We start from the raw sequence: 25,613 nt of genomic DNA, 5'->3' as shown, positions 1-25,613 counted from the left end.
AGCCCACCATTTCCTGCTTGCTTCTGTCAAGGAGCATCACGGAGGTTCTGCTAAGACAGCTTCCATCAGGAGACCCTTCACCCAAGAAAATGAAATCTCCTATGTCGCAGAACCTCATAAAACTACCTAAAAGGTGCTACTGCAGGTGATTGATTTCCTTTCACAGCAGAGATGGAGACATAAGATGTTTCCCAAAAGTTTGTGTGGTCAGGCTAGATATGTAGGGGCTTATGCAAGTCAGCCTTTCCCTCCCTTTGATGCAGTATTTTTCTATGGAATGCAAAAGAATCTTCAGAGCAAAGCAATTAGCCAGTGTATCTGGAAATTGGTGCTCTGCCTGTGAAGAATGGGCATACAGGAAGGACCTGGGAAGACTTTCTCTGACCTACAGGGCTTTAATCAACATCCTGCACAGGGGAAACTGTGGGAAAACTCTGTATTATTTTGCTCCATTGCTCTAAAGCATAGCAGAAAAAAAAAGAACAAACAACAAATTCCTAATAATCACAGCTCATAAATTCTTCATCATGTGAATGGCCCTTAGGTAGATATGTCCACCCAGGGAGGTATGTGACAGCTTCTAGGCACAAACTGTTGCCCTCTATGCAGCCTACAAATTGCTGTATACGCTGTCTAATACTTTGCTGATGGGCTGGGCTGGTTAACAGGAAAGAGCTCTTGACTGAAAACAGGTCATTTTTCTCCTTCAAAGCAGATCTATTTTCTCATCACCGTGTTTTGCAGTGATTCAGCGATACACAGTTTGCCACGCCAGCATCATTTTCCCTAGCTGTTTAATAACCATGCTCTGAACCAGAGCTGCAGAGTATCTCATTATTCTGCTCCAAAGGTAGGAGAGGAGGGGTAGATGTGAAGAAAAACATCTGTTCTTGAGCATGTCATAAGTAAGGTTATACTGCCAACTGCAGTCAGTATCCCTGCAGCAGCTGTAGGAGAGGAATGAGATGAGAGGAAGGAAAAATCAAGATGGGAAAACATTATTGACTTTTTCTGCAGCAGTGAGTTTAACCTGAGTTCAATATCATTTGTATTTAAAATATTCAGGAACTGCTGCTTGCTAATCCATTTGCAGAGCTGGATGAAAGCTCCTATCTGTTATCTTTGGAGTGTGTGCAAGATCAGAAAGAGTTAATGCTGTAGAAGTCTCTGCTGATGTTTCCCTGTGCCTCAGAAAGGAGGCCTCTTGATTCACACGTCCATGAAGGAAGTCAGACCATCTTGAAATGTTATGAAAGCAGCATCCAAGGCAAGCTTTGCTGCTGTGCTGAGGCTGAAATGTCCTTCTGAGCGGTGCAGGCACCTAAAGCTTAGGGAATAAAATTGCAGAGAAAAGCATCTTGCAAAGACACGAGCTGTGGATCAGCTTTCTTAGTTACTACAAAATCTGGAGAGTTTGGATTTTGTTCTTCACAGTGCTGTTGGCTCTGTTGTGATCTGGTCATCCAGGTCCAGGCGTGCAGAAGTAGCAGGTCAGAGAGGCATTGGGGTAACACTGACGGGATAGCACTGCCATCGGCTGGCGCTGCTGACGTCCCCCTGGCAGGGACCAACAAATCCTGAGGCAGAGAAAATCAATAGGCACTGCTGAAATGTTCGGCTTTTGCTTTTTTTGTCTCATTTCTCACAGTTTTCTCAGGGGTACAGGTATGGCCTTACCCTGCTTACTGTGAAAATCCAGGGAAGTACTTGGATATGACACCAGGTCTTTCCAGCTTCTCTACATATATCACACTTAATTTAAAATAAATTTCTAATGGGAATATTTGACATAACATTTTTCAATTGTCAGGGCATTACCCACCACATCCTGTTTCTTGCTTTCTGGAAGTTAGTACCACAGGAGAGCCTGAAAATGACTTTCTTGTAATGGGACTGCCTTCTCTTCACTAAGTTTGCATTGACTTTTCTATCATTTTCAGCAATAAGTTAGAGGACATTTCGCTCATGCCACTCCAGCATCTGAAAAGGTAAAGCAGTCTGCTTGTGGTATTGGAATGGCTATTTCAGCATGGCTAGAGTTAGTTGAAAAAAGTATTTCAAAGGTGCTCTAAGGATGACTTCATCTTTCAGCTGCCTCTTTAAAAACATTAAAAAGAAAAAAAAGAAATTATAATAGGAAGACTCTCCAGAAGGAAATGGGAGAGCTGCTTACCTGGGATATGGAGAAAGCTGGGGTACTCAACAACTTTTTTGCCTCAGCCTTCATCGGCAAGTGCTCCTGCCATACTGCCCAAGTCACATAAGGCAAAGGCAGGGACTGGGAGAATGGAGAACCTCCCACTGTAAGAGAAGATCAGGCTCGAGACCATCTAAGGAACCTGAAGGTGCACAAGTCCATGGGCCCTGATGAGATGCATCCGTGGGTCCTGAGGGAACTGGCGGATGAAGTGACTGAGCCACTGTCCATCATATTTGAGAAGTTGTGGTGGTCCGGGGAAGTTCCCACTGACTGGAAAAGGGGAAACATAACCCCCATTTTTAAAAAGGGAAAAAAGGAAGACCCAGGGAACTACAGGCCAGTCAGTCTCACCTCTGTCCCCAGCAAGATCATGGAGCAGATCCTCCTGGAAACTATGCTAAGGCACATGGAAAATGAGGACGTCATTAGTGACAGCCAACATAGCTTCACTAAGGGCAAATCGTGCTTGACAAATTTAGTGGCCTTCTATGATTGGGTTACAGTGTTGGTGGATAAGGGAAGAGCAGCTGATGTCATCTACCTGGACTCGTGCAAAGCATTTGACACTGTCCCCACATGACATCCTTGTCTCTAAACTGGAGAGACATGGATGTGACGGATGGACCACTCAGTGGATAAGGAATTGGCTGAATGGTTGCACTCAAACAGTTGTGGTCAATGGCTCGATGTCCAAGTGGAGTCCAGTGACGAGTGGCATTCCTGAAGGGTCGGTATTGGGACTGGCACTGTTTGACATCTTTGTCAGGGACGTGGGCAGTGGAATTGTGTGCACCCCCAGCAAGTTTGCCAACAACACCCAGCTGTGTGGTGCGGTCGACATGCTGGAGGGAAGGGATGCCATCCAGAGGGACCTTGACAGGCGAGCCCATGTGAACCTCATGAAGTTCCAGAAGGCCAAGTGCAAGTCCTGCACCTGGGTCGGGGCAACCCCTGGTATCAATACAGGCTGGGTGACGAAGGGATTGAGAACAGCCCTGAGGAGAAGGACTTGGGGTTGTTGGTTGATGAGAAGCTCATCATGACCTGGCAATGTGTGTTTGCAGCCCAGAAAGCCAACTGTATCCTGGGCTGCATCAAAAGAAGTGTGACCAGCAGGTCGAGGGAGGTGATTCTCCCCCTCTACTCTGCTCTCGTGAGACCCCACCTGGAGTACTGCCTTCAGCTCTGGGGCCCCCAACATAAGGAGGACATGGACCTGCTGGAGCGAGTCCAGAGGAAGGCCACAAAGATGGTCAGAGGGCTGGAGCACCTCTCCTATGAAGACAGGCTGAGAGAGTTGGGGTTGCTCAGCCTGGAGAAGAGAAGGCTCCGGGGAGACCTTATAGCAGCCTTCCAGTACCTAAAGGGGGCCTACAAGAAAGCCAAAGAGGGAGCTTTTACAAGGGCATGTAGTGATAGGTCAGGGGCTAATGGCTTTAAACTGAAAGAGGGTAGATTTAGGTTAGATGTAATGCAGACATTCTTCACTGTGAGGGTGGTGAGGCACTGGAAGAGCCTGCCTAGAGAAGTTGTGGATGCCCCATCCCTGGAAGTGTTCAAGTCCAGGTTGGATGCGGCTTTGAGCTACCTGGTCTGTGGAAGGTGTCCCTGCCCATGGCAGGGGGGTTGGAACTAGGTGATCTTTAAGGTCCCTGCCAAACCATTCTATGATAAACACACCAATGCCCTTTAGCCATGGAGCTATATGGCACAAAAGCAGCGCAGTGAGGAAAAAAACACAAGCTTGGGGGAAAACCTGGTATCATTCTGCCTATATTTATTTGACTTGAGGAAACCTCGTGTCATGATGTGCATTATGATTTGGCTGCTAGCTTTTTTTTTTAACACCACCAAATAGAGTTGGGGTGAGGGTGAGCAGAAGAGAAGCTAATGGGTGTTTTAATCAGGCAATGAGTACAAAATTAAGTAACTTATGGAATTGGTCATGAGAGAAGGAACCCTGCGTTTTTGGGATCACTGGTTCAGCCCCTGCCAAGAGTAGCAGTTACCCTGGGTTATCTACTTGCTCTTTGCTTATTCCTGTGCATCTCACAGGAAGGGAGGAAGAGATTTTTCTATGTGCCTTTTTCCTCTCCTGGAGGCAGACTCTGTCAGGAGCCCAAGGATCTGGCTAGGGCTGGCCTTTACTCACTGCTAAGCTAGGATGTGGATAGGGTATGTTGCTCCTACACCAAAGCCTGCATACCTGAGTCCCTTCACAGCTGGTTTTCCTCAATTCATTTACTTACTTTCTTTTACAGCAATAAAATGAGAGTTACTTTCTGTTGCTAAGACAGGAAGGTGGCTATGTAGTTGCTTAGTATAGCTGGAGGATTTGGGAGTAAGTAAGGGTGCTTTTTGTCAAATGATGTTCAGCATGTCCGGAACGTTAGTGCTATCATAACACCTGTTAGAGTATTCAAGATGGAAAGTCTTGCATCAAATGAGATGAGCCTCTTTCAAAAGGCCTCTTTTTGTTTTTTAAAGCTTTCAGAAGACTCCTGAGACACCAGCCCAGAAGTCTGCCTCTTTAATAAATGAGAGGCCAAATTTTGTCTAATATTGTCTGTTTCAGAGAAGGTGTTCCTGGCAGATGCTATTTATTGAAACAAAAGCGTGATGGGTTTTGCTAATGATGGCGTATCCTAGCAAATATTTATGTTCTGGGAACACTGAGTTGTGATCTTTTGGTATGAGTTTTTATTGATGGAGTCTAGTACCCTGTTATGGCAAATTTATTCTTTCTTTTGAGTTACATATATTAAACCTTTTCTCTGTCATTAGTTTTCCTGTCTTCAAAATGAGAATTAGCATTGCAGGATATTATGGTATGGGTGAAAAGATGAATTGTTACTCTTTGGAAAGGTAATTAACCTCTGAAGGCAGCTGCCAGAGAGCTGCCGTTATAACATCAGCTGTACTCTGTTTCAGTTTTAGTCTTCTGCTGTCTTCCTCCAGCTCTCTAAGGTGTGTTGTTTATCAGCACAGTTCAGTGAAAGCAGGAAGATAAATACCTTCAGCACAACACCTGCAAGAACCAGAGTTTCAAATCTCTGGCTTTCACCAGAGTAACACCCTGTGCTTTTCTCTCTCCCCATCAGGATGCGCAGCAGGGCTGTGACCTTGGCAGTGCACCTTAGCGGGTGTTGGCAACCCCTAGTGATGCTGATTAATTGTGCTTGCTCAGTGTTGGGCAGGGGGCTCATTAATTCAAGCCTGTGTAAAGGAAATGGGAGACCCTTAGGACAGGGCCCTTAGACAGACAAGACCTGCTGATCTATGTCAGGGAAAGACAGCTTTACAGAAGGCACATTGAGTTTGTGGGAGAGAGAAGGGAGAAAGAGCATCTCTCTCGCTGGCAGTTCAGGTTTGAATCCTGATATGAGTGTACTGTACCATTGATAGAGAAATATTTAGCCTGTCTACAGACAGTTGTTTGCTAGTAAACAAGAAACATTGTTCCAAACAGAGATGATTAATGGTGACAGAAAAATTTAGGAACTGGGTAGAAAGCTTTATTCTGCCTTGATCACAACTACCCATTATGTCAGTAGGTTCCGACTTTTCAGACTAATGGTAGGTGTACACTCATACAAGCATGCAACTGTGCACTGATCTCGCCCTCAAGGGACTGTGGATTTATCTCTAATGCTGTCAGATTTATTTACAAAAGATAGAGTACATTTACAAATGCTCCATTGTGCTTTGTTGTTTGGAACAGAGTGAAACCTAGTCCCAATGGATATGGCAAAATGGGAAGGAGGTTTTTAAGGCTTTGCCCTCCCAAATCAAGAGGCTGTTAAACTGAAACCATTATTGAGTTTCTACTGGCATACATGGAAAAAGAAAAACACAGTGAGGATTTCATACAGAATGCCCTGTAAAGAATGTACTTTTTGTTGCCATGCTGGCGGAGTGCTCAACTTCGTGTGATAATGATAGCAATAACAATTATTGTGGTCTTTTGCTATTGTAGTTGTTGTAATGCATGTTTGCCTATTATGATAGTTTGGGCTTCTGTCACCCTTCAGTGACCAAACTGTAGTTTAGCTAGTTTAGCTTTTCCACCAAAAAAGCTAGAAAGATGGTGTGAGATGATCGAGAGATGTCTCAAATAAGAAAGACCCTGCCATGCCTCCTGCATGTCTAACTGGCAATTAGTAAATGCTTCTGATTTTTTCCTAGATACTCCTGTATCCTAGATACTTCTTTGTGTCATTGCCTAGCTAGGCTTGTACATGCAATCTCTAACTCTGGAGAGAATGCTCTTGCTAGTTCGGGGCAGATTCTAGAAAGTTTGAGGGCTTTCCTCCCTCCTCTTATGTGTCTGTTGCAGCATGTGTATCCAGATGTGGTGCCACAGCTGTACATCCCTTTGCCTTCCTCATCCATAATGTGGTTGGATCTTTGTGTACATGGGCATGTGAATCTCTGCAGAAAAAGCAAGACTTCTTTTACAAAAAAAATTCTGCTTATATAAGAGGCACATTGTCCTCAGCAGATAGTGAGCTCTCTTGAAAACTGGGTGCTTCAGTAAGATATCCAAATGCCACACTGAGGGAATTAAATTACCGTTAGTATACAGACACTAGGTATGCACCCAAACAGCACTTGAAGCTTTCGGGTATGGGTGATTGCTGTTGCATGAAAGTGATTGTTTCTAAAAGTAGAATTAACTTACTCTGTTAGTGCTTTTTATTTTACTGTTTATATTGCAGTAAAACATTAAATGATGCATCTCTTGAAGTGCGACGTTCATTTGGATCCATGGGTTACAGCCTCCCACAGTCAATGGGAGTCTCTGCACTGATCTTGGCAGGCTCTGGACAGGTGTATGCAGAGAAGACTGGCTTTGTCTCCAGAGCACCGACCAAGCTGCACCCCTCTCCTGTTATTGAGAGCTAAACTCACGCAGTCGTTATCCTCAGGTTCTTGTTCCGCTCCAGGTAGGAATCAGATTTCATATGTACATCCTTACATCCCTATGCAATCCTTGCTTGGTAGTAATGCTTTGTAAACAACCTTCCTTTGCCAGAACAGTGGTTTCCTAGAGCTTTGAGAGCTTTTGCAGGGGAAGCGTTTCCTCCCAACAAACAGTATTGTATGTCCTGACAAATGACTCTAGTAAAAGAATTGTGAATTTGTGTGGGTTTGTTTGTCTTTGCTACCTCTGCTGCTTGAACTATTCTCGGGAAGGTCAACTGACCTTTATCAAGCCCTGGCTGTTGGAAAGATGGTATCCATAATGAATGTATGTCAAGCAGCCAGCACTCTAGCATGAGTGTTTTAACATCTGACCCCATCAGTACAAATAGTGTAAGACAGAGAAGATACTTTTTTCCTAGAGGAGAGCAGCTTCCAAGTGGTGAACCAGCTAGTGTGTAAAATATCATATACATGCGATCTAGCTAGGTAAACACCAGTAGAATAATGGATCCAATCCTTCATTTAGTTGAACAGAACAAGTCTTGCTGCCTTTTTTGTTTTTTCACTGTACATATGACCTGTATGGCTGTCTGGGCAGATGCAAAGGTTACTAATCTCCTGGTATTGTCTAGGCTTGTTATGATCTCACTTGCCCTAGCCTCTAAAGGAGAAGTACCTCAATTAAATCATAAATGTATGGAATAGTAAAATGAAGGCTAATATCAGGCTTCAGGCGTGTAACGCATACTTTTTACTTCTTGTGAAACTGGACACACCATCATGTGCTCCATGTTGACCAGAGTTTTTCATAGCACTCAGCTTGTGATTCTTCCATATCATGATGGAAGTGTTTTCCCAGTTAAGTGCTGATGAAATATCTAAGGTAGTGTATACTTAATACACTCTGTGATGAGAACTGACTGAAAGGTGGCAACATGCTAGTCTGGGCCTTGAGTGAATATAGTGAGGCTTGGGGTAAATGAAGTGCTTCATCAATATGCTTGCCTTTTTTAATCCGTTACTTCTTTTTCTCAAGCCAAAGAAAATGGCCCATATTAAGCCAAGTATAATACAAACATGCACATTACTGCAGTAACCCTTTCTCCACCTTAGGGATTTTGCCACGTGAGCTGTCACGCCAGCTAAGCATGCAGTGTGCCACAGGCAAACATCGACAGGAAATCCCAGTTCTTTACTGTGTTTGAGAGAACAAAAATGGGGACAACCCCTCCTTGGGGCGGGGAGGAAGGCTCACGCATCAGCCCAGTGCCTTGTAATTTTTAAGTTTGTACAATATGTTAAGTATGGCATTTCACTCTTTTAGTAATAGCGTGGCTTTCTGCTCATTCTGAGGGGTGTTTACTGCACTCTCCTTGAGTTTTTTATGTTTGTCTCCTTGGGGAGAAACAGTTGAAGTTTTGAGATGGACTAGGTTTCTGGTTTAGTACCGTCTAACATCTTTTAAAAGAATTACCTCTTTCTTTTTGAACATTGAAACTTGGATCTTATGATGTATCATTTATACAGGGAGAGAACAGGCATACCCACTTAAGTATCTCTACTTTCCCTTTTGTATAGTACATCCAAATGTACTTCTGTTTCATGCTATATTCATAACTGACCTAAAATGAACTTCAGCTTTTGCTGTTGCACATTGTTACTGAGTTTAATGGCAGAAACAGTCATCTGCATTGATTGTTTGGGGTTAAAGCTCTTCGACTCCCCTTTCCCACTCCCTGGTTCAGCCAGTGCTTTGCGTCTGTCCTGTGACACTGGGTGTCACATGAGTTGGCAGTTCTCAGAGATCTGGAGGGGCAAATTCAAATCACTCTGTGGAATTTTCACTTTCTTTGAAAACTAAAACATTTGCCTCCTCTGTGCAGAAGGTGGTGTTCAGTAATTTTTTTTTTTTTTTTTTTGAGGAAGATTAGGTCTGGAACTACAGTCTTAGGTTTTGCTCATACCCTGTTGTTACGCAGGTGTAACACTGCTAAGTGCTCTGCGCAGAAGGTAGGGACCAAGTCAGCCCATAAGCAGATGTGGTCCCTGGGAAAAGGGAAGAGGGAAACAGCAGTGCACCTGAACTGGAGACTCTGAAGAAGTGAGTTTCTTCTCATTTCCTCACCCAGGGTACTCCTCAAGAGTTTACTGAAGCCTTTGTCCTGCAAATAAAGCAAGGCTAAATGCTTTAGGCAAGAGATGGAAATAAATCACTGAGGTTTAAAACTTACTAGAGACCAGCACTTCTTTGGCTAGAGGCTGATTTTCAAATAAAGATGTTACCAGCACCACAAATATGTTACTTTTTATATGCTTTCTGCAGGGCAGCCATTTTATCAAACACAGGAGGGATGATAAAGCCAGACAAATTGTGCAGTAACAGCTGTACCTAATCAAAGAAATGGGGAATGTAGAATTCAGTGACGAAAAAAATCACAGTCAATATGTCTGGAAAGGACCTATGGTAGTCACCTGGTGGTGTCCTGCCCTGATAATTACATGTATATGTTATCTAGCTTACTCAGTTGCTAAAGGAGACTTCCATTTCAAAATCCTGCTCAAAATCTGTGTACTTTAGGATGGTTTGGATCCAAACCAAAGGTACCAAGTGTTATTTATGTTTTGATAGGCCAAGTTAAGGTCTAAAACTCAAACACTGCAGATTTCAAGGGCATGTTCATATCTGGGCCATTTGTTTCTTGTCTGCTTTAAGTTATTTCATTTCTGTTTGATGTGAGCAGGCTTGACCCATGCTCTGAGCCAGTTGGCAGCCGTGCTGTTGTATTAGCAGAACACCAAATTTAAGATGATATATCCAACTGAGTCTCTGCACAGCTTCTAGTGAGTTGGAAGAGCTTGCATGTGTTCACCTGGAAAGGACTAGCTGAACATACTCTGATCTCCTTTTGAATGACAGTCATCTTTGCGGTATCAGAGATCTCTGTCTCTATTAAAGCACAAGCTATTGCCTGTCCTGCTGTGCAGCATCCTGGGGGCAGAGTTTTCAGGTCTAGGGAAATTAATCCTCTAGTAGATTTTCTTCTGCTTCTCAGCAGCATTGCTGGGTTTTGGTATGTTATGGCATGGTGGGGGTGATTTTGTTCTGGGAGGCCTGTTAATTTTTCTTTTTGTATAGGAGTCAGACAGCTCCTCATGTGACGGCACAATAACCCTTCTGGTTGTGATCTTATACTGACATTTGATCATTATGTGCAAGTGGACTTATTATTCTGTATAATTTTAAGGACAGCTAGGCTTCCAGATACTCCCTTTGATGAACAGAGGATACACAAGAAAAGTAACAGTGATGTGATCATCTGAAATGCTTTCTTATACTCAGAAAATTATGAACATTTGATTCCTTGGTTCCTAATTCAGTGCACATCCTGACTTAGAGGTTTGAACTATACTTGTAAAGGTATTACCAATTGCTAAATTATAGAAGCCTACTTTTTCTTCTGTACCTCAGATCTAGATAAATGCAAAATCAGAAGTTACTTGAACTCATTTGAGATTAAATAAAAGAAAGATGAGAGAGAAACTTGAGGAGATGGAAGTATTTCAGGGTGTTATCACATATTGCCTGAGGACTTAGATTCCAAGGTGATACATACCTAAAAATGCCAAAGACAGATGTATCTGACATTATCTCACCCTCTAAATGCTTGGTAAAATTACAAGAAAACTGAAACAATAGAGAAAAGGGTTTTTTCTTCTTTTTATACCTCCACCTGTGACAGTTACCCTTAAGATAGCCTGTCACATCTTTTGATAAAAGGTCCATCTTCAGTTTTAAATGGGAGCTATCTATGCTGAAGCATACATTCAAAAGCACTTTCTATAAACAGTCTCTCAAGAGCCTTTAGCTCCCTGCTAATATAACAACAAAAAAAATCAGGTCCTGAGTCAAGCTGTCCTTGTTGAAGGAGGCAGGTAGGAAGGCTGGCAGAGGCTGCATTTCAGCATGCATGGCTCTGAGCCTGGCTCCTCGCTGCTTTGGTCCCTGGCAAGTCACTTCCATTTATCCTGTGTGGGTGCAAAGGTAGACTGTTTCATTTACACACACGGGGGAGTTCATAGCCGTTCTGCACAGGCAAAAAAATATTCAAGCCAGTGAGGAGCTGGGCATGGATTCCTCTCCTTGAAAATCTGGGGTAACTCTGTGGAAGTAAATGAAGCTGCACTCTGCTCTCACAAGCAATTTTAGGGATATGTCAAACAAATTTATGTGGCTCAGAAGAAAAAGAAGCAAGAGCTTAGGCCAGCTGCTCACTGGTGTAGCATGGTGCAATGCCTTTTACTCCCAGGGAACTGTGTCCGTTTACTCCACGTGAGGATCTGTCCCCAAGTCTGCTGGCAGCAGACGGGCATCTGCTTCCTGACCTTCTGCAGCAGCAGCTACAGGACTCCAGGTGAGAGAGAAGCCTCTAATGAGCCCAAGACTGTCTTCCCCCTGCCGCCCCACCCCCTATAGAGTATAGCAGAGTGTTGTCAAGAATACTTGTCTGCAGAAAATGCATTCTGTTCAGTGGTGAAAACCTCCTGAATTCTGCTAAAGGACACTGCTTTTCTCTACCACACATGCACTGTGTCCAATAGATACTGATTTTTTTAAAAAATTAAAAAAAAAAATTCAAGTGACGCCTTGGGTGAATTGATTAAATCATTCAACCAGGAGGGAATGAAAAAGTCTGCATCATGCTGGTTGCTTTTCTGCACTGAAGGATCTCACCAGGTCTGCAGCACAGCAGACAGGCAATGATGGACAGAGGCACGTATGTGAGCGTGGGGGAACGAGGATCTCTGTGTGTGTGCAGGCTGCACGATATAAGGAGAAACAGTGAGTAGCAAGAACCCTCTCCTTTGGGACAGAAAGACTTTAAAACATTTTTCTGAAAGGGGATGCCTAGTGTAGACTTGGGAGGCGGGGGAACACCACAAAAAAACCCCAAACCCTTACAATAAAGCCTGCTGCAATGGTGAACTCAATACTGCCACCCAGAGTACCTTTTTGCATAATATGTGATGCTCTGTGTGGATCTGGAGACTAGGAAGACTAAAGCAGATGATCTTTCTGCATGTAAAGCAGCCAGAGACAGCATGATGGATCATTACTGAAGAGATTTCTGGCCATGCATAATTGTGTTCTGATCTTCCTTGTTGAAGTACTATCACTGTCTCTCTGCCAGACTATATTACTTAACTCATAAGAGTCAAAAATATTCTTTACTCCTCTGTATTTTGTCCATAGCTATTTCTGGGGTCACTTGCATTGGAAGCGTGCTACTGCCAGCTATGGTAAAATGTTTAAATAGCATCAAAACATCCTACAGCAGACCAGCAAGGTGAATCAGATAATTGGCTGCATGTACGGTCTGGAAAATAAGTGTCTGTTCAGATGTTTGAGAGGCATGTGGCTTGTTTCTCTTTAACCCTTTGTGGTTATTTCTGCATTGTCTGATGCAACGGTGAATGCTAGTGCAAAACAGTGAGGGGGGATTCTTGTGTCACGTAGTTTCCCGTCATTTCTATTTAGCACTTTATCAGACAAATATCAAAAGTACATTGTGCAGTGTATTTATGGCATAAGGGTTAAATAATCCTTAACACATAGGGTATGGCTATGTAATACAGAGGTTTTGTGAATGATACAGAAGAAGGAAAAAAATCTTGCTTACAAATGAAAAGCAAAATCAAAATCAAAGGGGCTGTGTGATCTGGTGCAATGACAACAGCACTGGGAGTTTCAGCAGTCCTAAGATACAACTGCTGAGGCACAGGCAGGTGATCTTGGTCTGCACAGCTGAGCTGCAGATCTCCTGAGGACAGGCTTTTTGGTGACACGGTTTGTACTGCTGGCCCCTGCATTGGTTAGAAGAGATTTGGTGCATGCTTGTCAGTGTGGATCATTACCTGCCTTTACATCTGCCAGGTGTCAGCTGCTTGGTATAGTCCATAATTTATCCCGTGCATTAAACAAGCCTTTATTGCACGCGGTACCTGTGAACACCTAGGTGCCTTTCACTTCTTAATAAATACAAGTAAGAAATACAGAAACTTCCAGAAAATGTCCCTTTTTCCTTCTCTTCCCTCCCCCAGCTCAGTAAAGAAAAACTGGAAATTTGAGGAAAGATTTAAATCAAACTTTTATGTTCAGATATCTTTTTTTCTCAGAAATAAATAGTGAAAGAGATTTTGAAGCAACATTTAAAATGGTGGTATTACTGCTTCACTTAAATCCTAGAAGCATTTCAACAGTCTTTATTTCAACAGTTATCATATTGGCAATTATTCTTGATATATATAAGTACAGATACACCTGCAAACATAGTCTTCAATTTATATTCAGCATTACTGTTGGTCCTTAATATTGTGCTGTGCTAATTTAGTAGTAATGAACAAACATACATGTCATATTTGCTTTCCAAGCTTTTTCCTCTAGAAATGTGACGGTTTATCTACATTATGACATTAATTCTCTATTTACATACTGTTACTGAGCCGGTTGGATATAACCTTCAAGAATATTGATGCTTTTTATTTTCAACATTTTAATTTCTATCCTTAAAAAGAGATGTCAACAGGCAAAAAGTGCACTTTCATGCCTTATTATGCAGCTCAGCTCCATCTCTAATACTATTTGTCATTTATTCAAAACTAAAGAATTCATGCCATAAATATACCTCAAGGTATTTTTTTATGTGATAAATGATACAAACAATAAATTTTTCATTCTCGAAGATGTAAATATATTTTAGTTTGGATCAGCACATAGCTAGTATAGGTATATAATTTTTTTCAATGCTTCCACTTTTTTCTTCAAGATGTCTGAAACTGTCTTGTTCCAATTTGCACAGGACTCAATACAAAATGACATGTTAATAGAAAGCAACTGGTTGCCTCTAGGCAGCAAAACATCAGCTTTTCCTGACATCAAAATATTTGCTTGTCATATGAGTCGCAGAGAAAGGAACCATTTGGCTTGGCTCTTGTTTCAGCTCCCATTACTCTGAGCTGTTCAGCAAGGCACACAGAGTTCCTCTCTGTCCCCCAGTTGCACTGCCTTATGTTCCGAGTTGCTACAAATATCACGGCATAGATCACTGCTGCACTGAGCAGTGGACTAGCTGTGTGGCTTTGGCTTTATCTTGAAAGTGGGGCCCTGAAGAATAACTGTAGGCAGTTTTCACAGGACAGGTTTTCTACAGTTGCTCTTCAGATTTTACCTGTGCCAGTGCCAGACCATTGTGTCAGGAGGGGCCACCCTCGGGTCCTGCGCTGCAGCTGCATGTTTCTGACGAACAGTAAGTCAGTACCTCCCTGCTGAGGAGAGTCAGCCGAGTAAGGCCAAGTAGTCAAAAGGAAATCTGCCAGTGCAACAGGATTAGTTGTATCTGTGAAATCAAGCACTTGTGACGGTGGTTCCTTTTGAACCCAATTCTCACCCTTAAAAGGATTCTGAGATGCAGTTGCTTGTTGACTGGTCCTGTGTTCCCACTTGCAGCCCAAACCACAAGGGCTAGCACCAGAAACGGCTCCATAGTCCATAGCCTAAAGCCCACCTGTATCCGAGTCCTGTTAAAAATACATGAATGTATGCAACTTCTCTGTAGTTGCAATTGTTTTCCTGCCTCTGGGCGACTAGTAGTAAAGAGCAGCTTCTCTTTCAGGAGTTGCGTGGTCTGCTGCTGCAGCTGAAGAAAGCTGGGGAGGGGAGGCAGCAAATCATATCAGAGTTCACAGCAGGCCCCCAAAGACATGGGGAGGCCCTGAAGTACACCAGGAGATCAGAAAGCCTAGAGAGGGATTAAGAGGCACAACAGCAATGTCTGTGTTGAGAGGGCAGGAGAAGCATGAGGAGAGAGTGTGCGTTTCCATCCGAGAGGGTTCAGGAAAGATGGGTGACTTTGTGGTTCTTTTCCCATCTCTTTCCATCCCCTGCTATGTGCATGTTCCCCCCACATTACAGTAGAACAGCATGAACCTCAGCTGGAAGCAGGAACTCCAGACATGGTGAAAAAATGGAAATGCAAACTTGTGCCATTTAGAAACATCTGCATTTCCTTCAGCCACGTAGTCTGTCTCCTTTTTCTGATGGCAGCATCCCACTGACACCTCCCTGAGCTGTTTAACTTTCTAAAAGCAGTCCTGAATGTGTATCCTGGTGGATTGCATGTGGAGAGTATCCTAAAAAGTCACAACTTACAGGTCTGTCGATGCAATATAGTGCTTAGGCAGGTTGTTGTTCCATTTCTTAGAGGTGCAGGCGGTGTCTAGTGCTAGCAACTGAAAGCTGTTCTTTGATGCTTTAAATTTCAAAGGTCAACACAATAGCTGAGAATTGCACAGGACATCTGTGAGAGCCTGCAGAGTACTGTCCAGAGCTCTTCACGTACAAATGGAGGAAAAAATGTGGAGGACTCTAAACCAAGCTCAAAGCAGTGATGAAACCCTCTGCACCCCTCAGTTTGAAGTCAGAGGTTTGATCTCAGAGCATTCTGTCTGCTAGCATGTGTTCTCTGAAGTTTTCCACTGGCAACATCTATAGCTAAATTGAGATTTCTGTCTGTTTTTTATACTGGAGGGATTTCTGGGAAAATCACTGGTTTAATACCAGAGAATGACAATAGAGCTACATTAGAGTTTTTAACTAAGGGTTATGGATTACCCAAATTGCTATTTCCCTTGGAAGTGATGGTGTCTACAAGAGACAGCAGTCTGCCACAGCTTTTAGATGACTGACTTCCGTGTTTAATGGAAGCCAACAATAAGACTCATCTTGTTGCAGAAGTGTTCACCTGTAATTATTATAGATAAGTCATAAGAAAGTATTTCCGGCAGCACATAAATCTTAGTCAGATGGGAATAAATTGTAGTTACCTGAAAGCCAGACTCAATTTCCAGTTTCAGTGAAACTGGAAAATTTTCAACTAAACTTCTCAGCTGAGAGATTTTCATGCCCCTAAAATGCTTCCCTTTGGGGTTTGTGGGTTTTTCATTGTTTTTCTTTTTCCTCTTTTCTGTCAGCCACCTCTTACGCATAGTCCGTTATTCTTCTAGAGATTTTTTTTTCTAAGACAATGCACTGAGGAATTAGTTCATGCAAGTCATCCCTTAGTAAAACCAAAAACCTTGAAAGTGATGAAATGGGTTTGTGTCATCTGTGAATGCATTGATATTTATCCCTATTATCCTTCACATTTTCAATTCAGGCAGCACATAATTTATCAGCTCTGTTGTCAAATGCTGCATGTAACTGTGTTTAGTAGAAAGCTTGGTGGGAGGGAGGGGAGATAACCATTCTCTTCTTCCCAGGAGAAGTGCAGAGCAGCACTTGCTTTGAATTTGGTGGCTGTCTACTCTTTTCAAGTACTCCCACTGCACCACGTTGTAAAAGTGGAGCAGCATATCAAATCTAACAATGTAGTTCAGCAGGGGCAACGCAGGTAAATGTCTTATTGGAACAATGCAGATCATGAGACTGGAAACATGTTGAGGAATTGCCAAGCTGAACAGTTGCATGGCAACCCCACTGCTCATTGCCATCACTCTGAAAGTGAAGTCACTTGGATATAGGATGTCAGTGCACTGCAGTGGTCTCCTTTCCAGTATCAATATTACTCTACTTTTGAAATGGTTTAGTCCTTTTAGCCTCCTTCAAGAGATCATGGATGTGACATGGTTAACAGATGGCACCACCTAGACAGGGGACGTCAGCTGCAAATGATGCTGGAAAAAAGCTACTGATGTGCTTTAACTTTTCTAGGAGAATACGGATTTGTCTATGTTCCCTGGCTGTACTGCATTCAACAGCCATGGAGTCACAGCAGATGACCTGACAATCAGATCCCTTAATGTGTACTTCACACAGTTGCTAATTAAGTCACACAGTTACTACGTGTCCAGGGAACACACCTATAAATCATGGCTATGAAGGTAAGAAAATGCAGAGGGGGCAACCTGTGGTGGGATGAGGGGCTCCTTTTTATTCCCCAAGTTAAAGTTATTGCGGTCTGTGTGATAGCTTGTTCTTCTGTGGCTTCTCCCTTTCTCCTTTTCTCATCATGACCTGTGCTGTGTTGACTTCTACTGACAGAACAGTCCTTTGGAAAGTTTTCTTGCCTATGTCTTTGTCAAGACACCCAGGTGGACTCTCACCCAGCTCCTTTGCATCTCTTAGGCCTGAAAAATGGCATTGAAAACATCTAGATCTTTCTGCTAGCTGTTATCTTGCATTCTGGAGGAGCCGTAATGCAGGGACTGTGTTGTGAAGTGACAGACACCTAGGTGGGTTTCACTGCATCTGGTAAACCTGGTTAGGGATGGCACTTCTGTAACTCTTTTTGGCCTGCTTAATTGGAACAGCACTGAAGAAGTACACTGCTGTTGGAAGGAACAAGCTCAGTGCCTGCAGTGTGGGGCAGTCTAAGTGTAATAGGGAAAGAAATCCTTTTTCTTTCCCTTTCTGTTCTTGTGATCAGGAATGGAGATCTGTGAATTGCAATAAAACTGTGTGTGTTCTCCCAAGGTGCTTAGCTCACGGGGAAAATGAACGTTGTGACCTGGAACCTTGGCACCTTATAAACTTTCATGTTAAGCCTAGTCTTTCAGCATGATGTGTTTAAAGGGAGGAGTTTTCTTTAGTTTGGTGTGGTCTCCCCATGGAAAGAATGCTGGTCCTTCTATACAGAGAAGTGCTGTGGTATCACTCCATTGGCAGAAACTTGTAGAGCTTTGCCATTTTCCCCGCTGAATGTTGAGTCTGTGCTGTGAAGTTTTGTTGGCATTGCCTACTTGAATAGGATGAAACAAGGCAACTACCGAGTTGGTCATAGGTAGAGGAAGGCTGGACAAGAGAGCCCTGTCAAGGTAAATCTAGCAATAAGCACCAACTCCTACCAACAACGTAGCTCTTCCATGCCCTCTCCCACCCAGCCTGGTAGGAAAAAGCTTCTCCTGCTGTGATGAAACCATGCCCCATGCACTGACTGACTGCAAAGGAAAAGTCTTGTGCTGTAGCTCCATACTTGAGAAAGAAAAAAGGGAAATAGGACATGCTCTGCTCTGGTGTGTCAGCCATTTGGAAGTGGTAACAGTGAGGAATGCCTGTCTTAGGAAGAACAGGCGATGTGAGGGATTTGAGCAAAAAGGGTTGCCAGACTGGTAGTTTGATGTAAGCCCTCACTGTGCCAGAATAGCAGCTTGTCCCCTGATGATAGATTAGCAGAGATTTCTATGCCTCTCTAGCATATTAACAGCAGTTTGCCTCTGCTTTGTTACACAAATAGATTAAGCTTTAGCCGTGCTCCTATTGGACAGATTTCCTTTGTTGTTTTTTTTTTTAAATAATCATCAGACATTCTCATCAGTTTTGTCCTACAAGCAAGGCTTTGGAAAAAAAAAACCCGAAGAACTGACTGAACAGTTGCTGTTCTTTCAGCATCTGTAGCTGTTTAATATTTTGCTTGTCTGTCTCTTCAGGTGCACAGGGGAGACAGAGTTGCTCTCTCCAGTCTGTATCAAGACAAGCAGAACTTGAGCAACTGGGGAGAGAGGACGAACTGCCGCAGTAATGCCAACATTTCTGGCTCACGTTCTTAAGCTCTGCTGTTCGTGTGTCAAAACTTGAAAGTGTAACTGGGTGAATAAACTTCAGCCCATAAAATTCATAACTGTTTGGGTTTCAGCCAGCTCTTCACTGGGGATTTTGTGGGTCCAGTTTTAATTCTTCCTTCCATTTGACATGGGAATCATGTAATTCACGCAGTCCTGGAAGCATGGAACCAGGCAGCTTGTTTTATTATTGCTGTTTTATTTATTAATTTATTTAAGTGCTGTACTGACCTGTTACCCTCCTTACAGGATCAGAATTTTACAAATACTTAAAACAAACTGACACGTGAAGGAGCTTGCTATATATTGCTGGAGGCTTCATACTTACTATCTAAAAGCTAAATGGACTTACCATTTGTTAAAACAAAAAATCTTGATACTATCTGTTGCAATACGAACACCTGCTGTGGTGAGGTCAAACACAGATGACCTCACTGACAGAGCTTTCTTTAAGCAACTTTGTAAATAGTGACTGTTGCATGGACAAATTGCTTTTTCTGTTAAGTTTCTGCCTCATCTAAAGTCAGACTGCTATACTGCCACTACAGTACCTGCCTCACAAGCTGAATCCTATGTTGGATTTAGCATCTGCTATTACTTTTAGCCTAATACTTACCTCTTGGCAAACTCTTCAGGCATAGCCACTAATGGATTCAAGAGATATTTCATGCCTGAGCCAGGAACTTATTTATCTCACTTCAGTGGATCCACAGAGTGGAAAGATGGGGAAGGAAGCTGTAGTACAGGGTACTGACAGCAAGTCTTGCTGCTATGCACTGAGAATTATATTAAAACCATACACCTAACTATTTATGCATCTGAATCCTGTGTGAGAACTTACTCTTTAATTTGCTCAAAATATGGCTGTCCTTCTGTGGTGAAACTCTGTATCAGGATGAAAATGAATCTTCCTTGGGCAGTGGTGAAAGGAGTTACCTGGGCTTGGAAATTTTTTTTTTTTTTTTTTTTTTTGACACAGACTTGCATATCTGAATTGAGGTCAAGGTGCCGCCATAGGCTTTTTTTGTGTGATGTTGCAGAAATATCTTAATATTCATGACCTACCAGTAGCATGTCATTAATGTAAGTTTTGCTCTCCCACATTCTGCTTACAGTGTGAACACATAGAAAACTGTCATTAATTGTTGAGGGCCAGCATCCTGGATTTAGCCTTGCAGAAGTTGCTGTGACACATGGTGATAAAGCATGAGAATGATATCTGGCTGTGGTGGTCTTAAGTACAAAAGCATTACCAGCTCTTGAAGTCTGAGCTACAAGTTATTTCCCTACGAGGTGGAAAATGCTGCCTACTTTTATTTCTCTTTGTATAGAAAGGAGTAATAAGAACAAAGGATTGAGGGTAGCAGGTGAAGTTTCTTGCAAATTTTTTTCATGTTAATCAGATGACTTCTCTGCAGCAATCAGATGTTGCTCAGTTGCTTTTTTTAATTATAGAAGTGTAGTGGCTTTTTTTTTTTTTTTTTAATTACAGCTGTCAGCCCCACTTCCACTCCCCCTTCTCCCAGTAGTGGGTCAGAATTTACTGTAGTGCCTCCTGATAGCCTTAGTGCCTTTTCCTTTAAGTAAGTTCTGTGGATAAACAGAGACTTTGAAAAAGATGGCAGACTCCAAAAAGGATGAAAAATCAGCCCAGTTTTCCCTAGGGAAGTATCTCTAATATTCTTGATATAGTGGCTGCGTTACTTAGTTTTACTCCTATATTATTTTTGTGCTCTCTTACTTTCCCCTTCTCAAAAAGACACAAGGATCTCACCAGGCACAATATCAGCACATGAACCACAAAGGACCCTAAAATGCATCCCCCTACATGTCAGGACAGCAGAGTAAAATATTGCAGCATTCTGTGAGAGTCCGGTTTGTACCACTGGATTACAAGAAAGTGTCACATATAAAATTTACTCCTATTTTCTGACCTAGAAAGGCAGATAAATAATGTAACATTGCCATGAAAAAGAAAACTAGCTCAAGATTTATTCTTTAAAAGAAATAAATGCTATTAATTCCTTCCTCTCTTTCTAGTTTCTTCTTCTTGCCCAGCTCCCTAGCAACCACTTCTAAATTTTAAATTTGCATTTCTGCCAACTTGGCACACCATATAGAAACAAAGCTTTTCAATAATTTCTGTGCTGTGCCTGCTCTGAAAGCATATTTTGGCAAGGGCTTTTCTAACTCAAACTGGTATCCACTTTCAGAGATTACTTTTTTATTACTATTTAATTTCAACACAGCCTGAGAGAAGCTGCTGTCCAAGGTCCTGGAGAGCAGCGTTACGTGGGCAACTGCTTCCTGCAAGAATTGAGAGCCCATCAAGGAGCCAAAGCAGCAGTCAAATCCTGCCTGCAAAGGGCAAAGCTTCTGTCTTTACTGTACTCCCAGTGAGGTTCAGTGCTGTTGCTCCTCAGGGACTTCTCCTGGGGATTCATGAACTTGTTACATCCCAGACCTAGCTCAGTGCTTATTGTCTCTACTGATGCAGATTACCACTAAAGGCAGGTTTTGACACTGAGGGCTGTTAGGAGCTAGACTGAGAACATTTCATTCCGTGTGGAGGTTTTTTTAAGAGACAACAGGTTCCTACTGACTTCTGCCAAGCCAAAAACAGAGTGTGGGCCAAAACTGTTGGTAGCTGACAATTCTGTAACTACAGCATCCTTGTTTCACTTTTACAAGGGGCATATTTACAGATATAAGTCCTGGGGGGGGTTCTTAATATTTTTTCTGATCTATTGAAATACAGAAGATGGACATGATACAGTTTTCTTGGGTTTAAGTAATCTGAAATTATTATGCACTTACTAGTTCTAACTGGAACGAATACAAAATGTCCCTGAATTTAGTCCACCCTTAAAAGCTTACCATACACAACATGCTTTAGGATATTCAATTACTAGATCATATATGCTAACAACAATACACTGCAACCTTCTTAGTCATGCCAAAGCAGCACTTTTAGTATTGGTCATGGGTATAAAGCTGTAAGAACATATTTTAGAAATTTATTTTAGAAAATGTTTGTGTCACAAACATAAAATTAAGCTCCTCTATGTATTGATATTTGTGCCCATGTAATTCTGTGAGTAATTTTATAGAAAGCCATGTGACAGGGTGATTACTTTTTAGGAATTTGATACTAAGAGACACAACAGATTACATTTTTAAAAGTAAAACAGAAATGAAAGTCTGTTCTTCCTTCATTTCTCATGGTTTTGTTTAAGAAAGCCAACCAAAGTTAAGAATTGCTGATGCGTGAAAAGCTGGCAGTTCAAATGCATATTTTTCATCTATTTTGGAGAAATACAAGTGAAAGAGAAACTACAAAAAGGTGGGGTTTCTTTTAGTAAAACTTACTTCAGAATTCTTACTTATTTTGAGATTTTTTTTCAATTTTATGGATTGCTTTTTCTAGTTTGTGACACTGTGTACTAACACAAACTGATGATATGTCAAATGACGCATTTTTGTTTATGAAGCATTATGGATAGATGCTAGTAAAACACTTCCCATTTTCCAAATAAATTGTTTTCTTTGTACACTGGCAAAGCCACTTGATATTTCATAAGATAGACGTTTCAATTTTTCAGTATTTTTATATAAAGTGATACAAGCTGCATCACAAAATCACTTCCCATAGAAAATTTAGAAAAAGTGGTGGAAAGCAGTGCAATGTTTCAACTTCAGATTAAAAGCCAGCATTTTTATCATTAGGAAAACAACAGTACAAATGTATGACCACCACCAGTTCTTGGTATCAGGAATGACTGTGGGTCAGTTTTTTGATTGTATGTTTCTTGATGTCCTTTATCAAATTGTCCCATTTGAATATTTAGCTCTGCTCCTTTGATTTCCTTCCTCTGTTCAGCTCACATGCCTGTCTGCACTTCCTAACATTGACACATAATGAGGAATTCTTTATAGATAATAAGATCTCTCAGTCTTGTAGCCACTGTAAGCCTGTTATATTGCATACATTTGTCGATAAACTACAACAATGTGATTTATTTCAATGCACCTAAAGCCATCTTCACAAATGGAATTTACTTACAAAACTATGTTGGTCTGTTTTGCAGAATTGTTCCTGTTGGGCACTGTTCTCATTTTCATAAGTTTGAAGAACAAAAACAAAGCTAACAGTAGTTGTAGCAGTCCCTCCATGTGCGACTATCCTTGGAAAATATCAGTGGTTCATTTTCTCACCGCTGTGTTTTAGCTCCTCCACGGATGTTTTGTCTTGTTGTATACCTGCCTCAAAACTCCTTTGTTTCTCCATTTTCTCACCAAATTTTTGGATCGTACTCACAATATGCTTAGTGCATTTTAAGCTGCAAGAGTGTGTCTGTAATCTGTGGGCAATAAAATGGGATAAGCTCACTGCACATTTGAAAGGTGCCTTGTAGAGCAACTCAGTATGGCTGGAACACATACAAAGTGCACATGGAAGAATGTGACAAGCGTACGGGAAACCAAATGCACCAAAAATTAATTTTGATATCTTGCTTATTTTTCCTAAGCACGCTGACATCTATCTTTACCATAATGTTGGCCCCACTTACAATGGATTCTGTTGTTAACTGTACCATCACACAGTGAGACTCCTGCTTATCACAGCTGTCGCATTACTGAAGTTTTTTGGCATATGGAGTCGTAACCTTGCTGTATGGAGCCAATCACATGTCAAGCAGCTGCCACCCCATATTCATAACCTATCTTGTATCAATCTGAAGGCTACTTGCCTAAAGGGACACTCAGAAACTCCTTAAGTAGCCAGCTCTTCTTATCTAGCAAGGAGTTTTTGTTGCTTATAGCTAGCACCTTGGTATATGTGTTTTAGGGCCTTTTTTTAAGAGGCAAAGGTCTTCCTTTCTTTTCTAACATATCTCAGGTTTGCAGCAAAATGTGTATTTCACCAGGGGTACATACGCAGTGCACATCCAATCTTTGTTCGTCTGTGTGGATGCTGTTAACATTACACATTACCAGACATGGGCTGGAAGCAATGAGATAAAAGTTGTATTTTATGAGTGCTCCCAGAAGCACTACCCTCAGTTGCATAATAACCTGTGGCATCTGCTGGGAGATGTGTGTTATGAAACGGTGTGAGCTATTAACTTGCATACACCCATTACTCTGTTTTCCTTCTTTTGTCAACTGACCACAGCATGCTAGACAGTCTCTTCCTCATCTAGAGGAGGGTGTTAAAACCCTGCTTTCTTCTGAATCAGGGCATCAAATAAGTAGTATCTGTTGTGAAAAGACAGGAAACAGATGGAGGGGTCCCAAGGGTTAGAACTACGCGTGTGTACGCGTGCATGAGGATGCATATGCATAAGAGAGCCTGTACAGCAACACCTGGTACGTGCCTGTATGTGCGAGAGAAAGGGAGAAATAGGTTGGTTGTACGCTGCAGGCCTCCTGTTGGCCTCCTGCAGTATTAGGAAGAATTGTACCTATTCAATCAAGCATATAACTCTAATTAATGTTGAGAAAGGGCATCCTGCCTAATTAGGGTTTCCCTGCTGACCCTGCAGGATGTTACTTATGCTCCTCATCAAATCTGCGTTCATTTACTCTACAAAATATCACTCATGAAAAACCTTTTTTTTTCTTTTCCTGATGCTTCAGCTGCCTTCCCTTCTTTTCCCAATACCGCTTTTTCTTGCCTCTTACCATAAGTGCAGTGCCAGCCAACACCTATTCCTTCCAATCTTCTAAAGAAAGCATTAGTCCAAACTGGACACACTTAGTATGAACATCCTCATTTTTACAGCAGACAGGAACAAGATTCAGATTAGAGAGGAGGAAACGCTTTCTGACAGTGAGGACGCTGAGAGAGACTTCTCTCACCAGGTCTGAAGGGCATTAAGAACAGTTTGGATTAATTTTCACCAAAATGCTATAAGATGTAGTTGAGCCTGTTTTGGGGCAGGAACTTAAACCTAGTGATCTTTCAAGATCCTTTGCATCATCATTATTCTTCAATTCTAGCACTATAAATACTGCAGGTTCAACTCACTGCCTGCCACTGTCTCCAGTTAGGACTTTTGGGGGAGGTGGGGGGAGTAAATATAAAAGGAATTAATATAGCTGGTGAATTTTGTAGTGACACCTGTTGGTACGTCCAGGCAGCAGATAAGGAGCAGCTACACCTCAGCTTGAGAACCTACCTCTGCTTCTCTGAGAGCCCTTCAGTGATCAGGGTCCTCCATGTCTGAGCTTTTCATGACTCCTATTAAGGAGCTGTTTCACTAGTGGCTTTGCAATGGGAGTGCCAGGGAGCAGACTGAGGGCACACAGCTCTCGTACCATCTCATCTGCTCTTCAGGTAAAGGTTTGAGGCCCCTAGTGTTCCTCCCATGCCCCTCAAATAATTAAGGATTTCAAGTGTGCTAGGTTGTGTTAATTACAAACCAGTCTTCCTGCTGCAGGAATCTCTTCAGGACAGGTAGTAATTTCAGGCTCTAGCCCTTTAGACTGCTTGCTGTATATGCTGTGTGCAGAACTCCACTCAGAGCAGCTGAATGTTATCATACAATAAGAAAGTGTGATACATTCCCCATGTCAAATTGCAACTCAGATAATTAAATTCTTTCCACCCACATACCCCTTCCCCTTTCAACTGAGAGAGGTATCCTGCAATTACTTTTCTAAAGATTTATGTAGAGTTAAAGGGGAACTATTAAATGTTTCTTGCAGTCCATTCCTCAGCTGGTTACAGCTAAGCAGTGCGAGCCATCTGTATCGCTTCATTTGAATGGTGAAGTGCTTTGAGATCTTTTGGAGATGAAAAGCATTTCATACCAAATCACACTCTCAAAGCGTTTCATTAACTTCTTCTAAAATAATGTGTGCTCTTAAT

The 25,613-nt window shown here is 42.1% G+C and overlaps 1 long non-coding RNA gene across 1 annotated transcript in view; it reads left to right on the top strand.

Moving 5' to 3' along the window:
- The window catches only part of LOC128147377 (uncharacterized), a 38,678-nt gene extending 31,465 nt beyond the window's left edge, over nt 1-7,213 (top strand). Inside the window, exon 3 of the long non-coding RNA XR_008237010.1 lies at nt 6,919-7,213. This is a non-coding gene — a long non-coding RNA (uncharacterized LOC128147377). The remainder of the gene's footprint in view (nt 1-6,918) is intronic.
- The last annotated feature ends 18,400 nt before the right edge of the window (nt 7,214-25,613 follow it).

This window comes from Harpia harpyja, chromosome 10, assembly GCF_026419915.1.
Source record: "Harpia harpyja isolate bHarHar1 chromosome 10, bHarHar1 primary haplotype, whole genome shotgun sequence".
Classification (NCBI taxonomy): domain Eukaryota; kingdom Metazoa; phylum Chordata; class Aves; order Accipitriformes; family Accipitridae; genus Harpia; species Harpia harpyja.
This window is presented reverse-complemented; position numbering and strand designations above follow the sequence as displayed.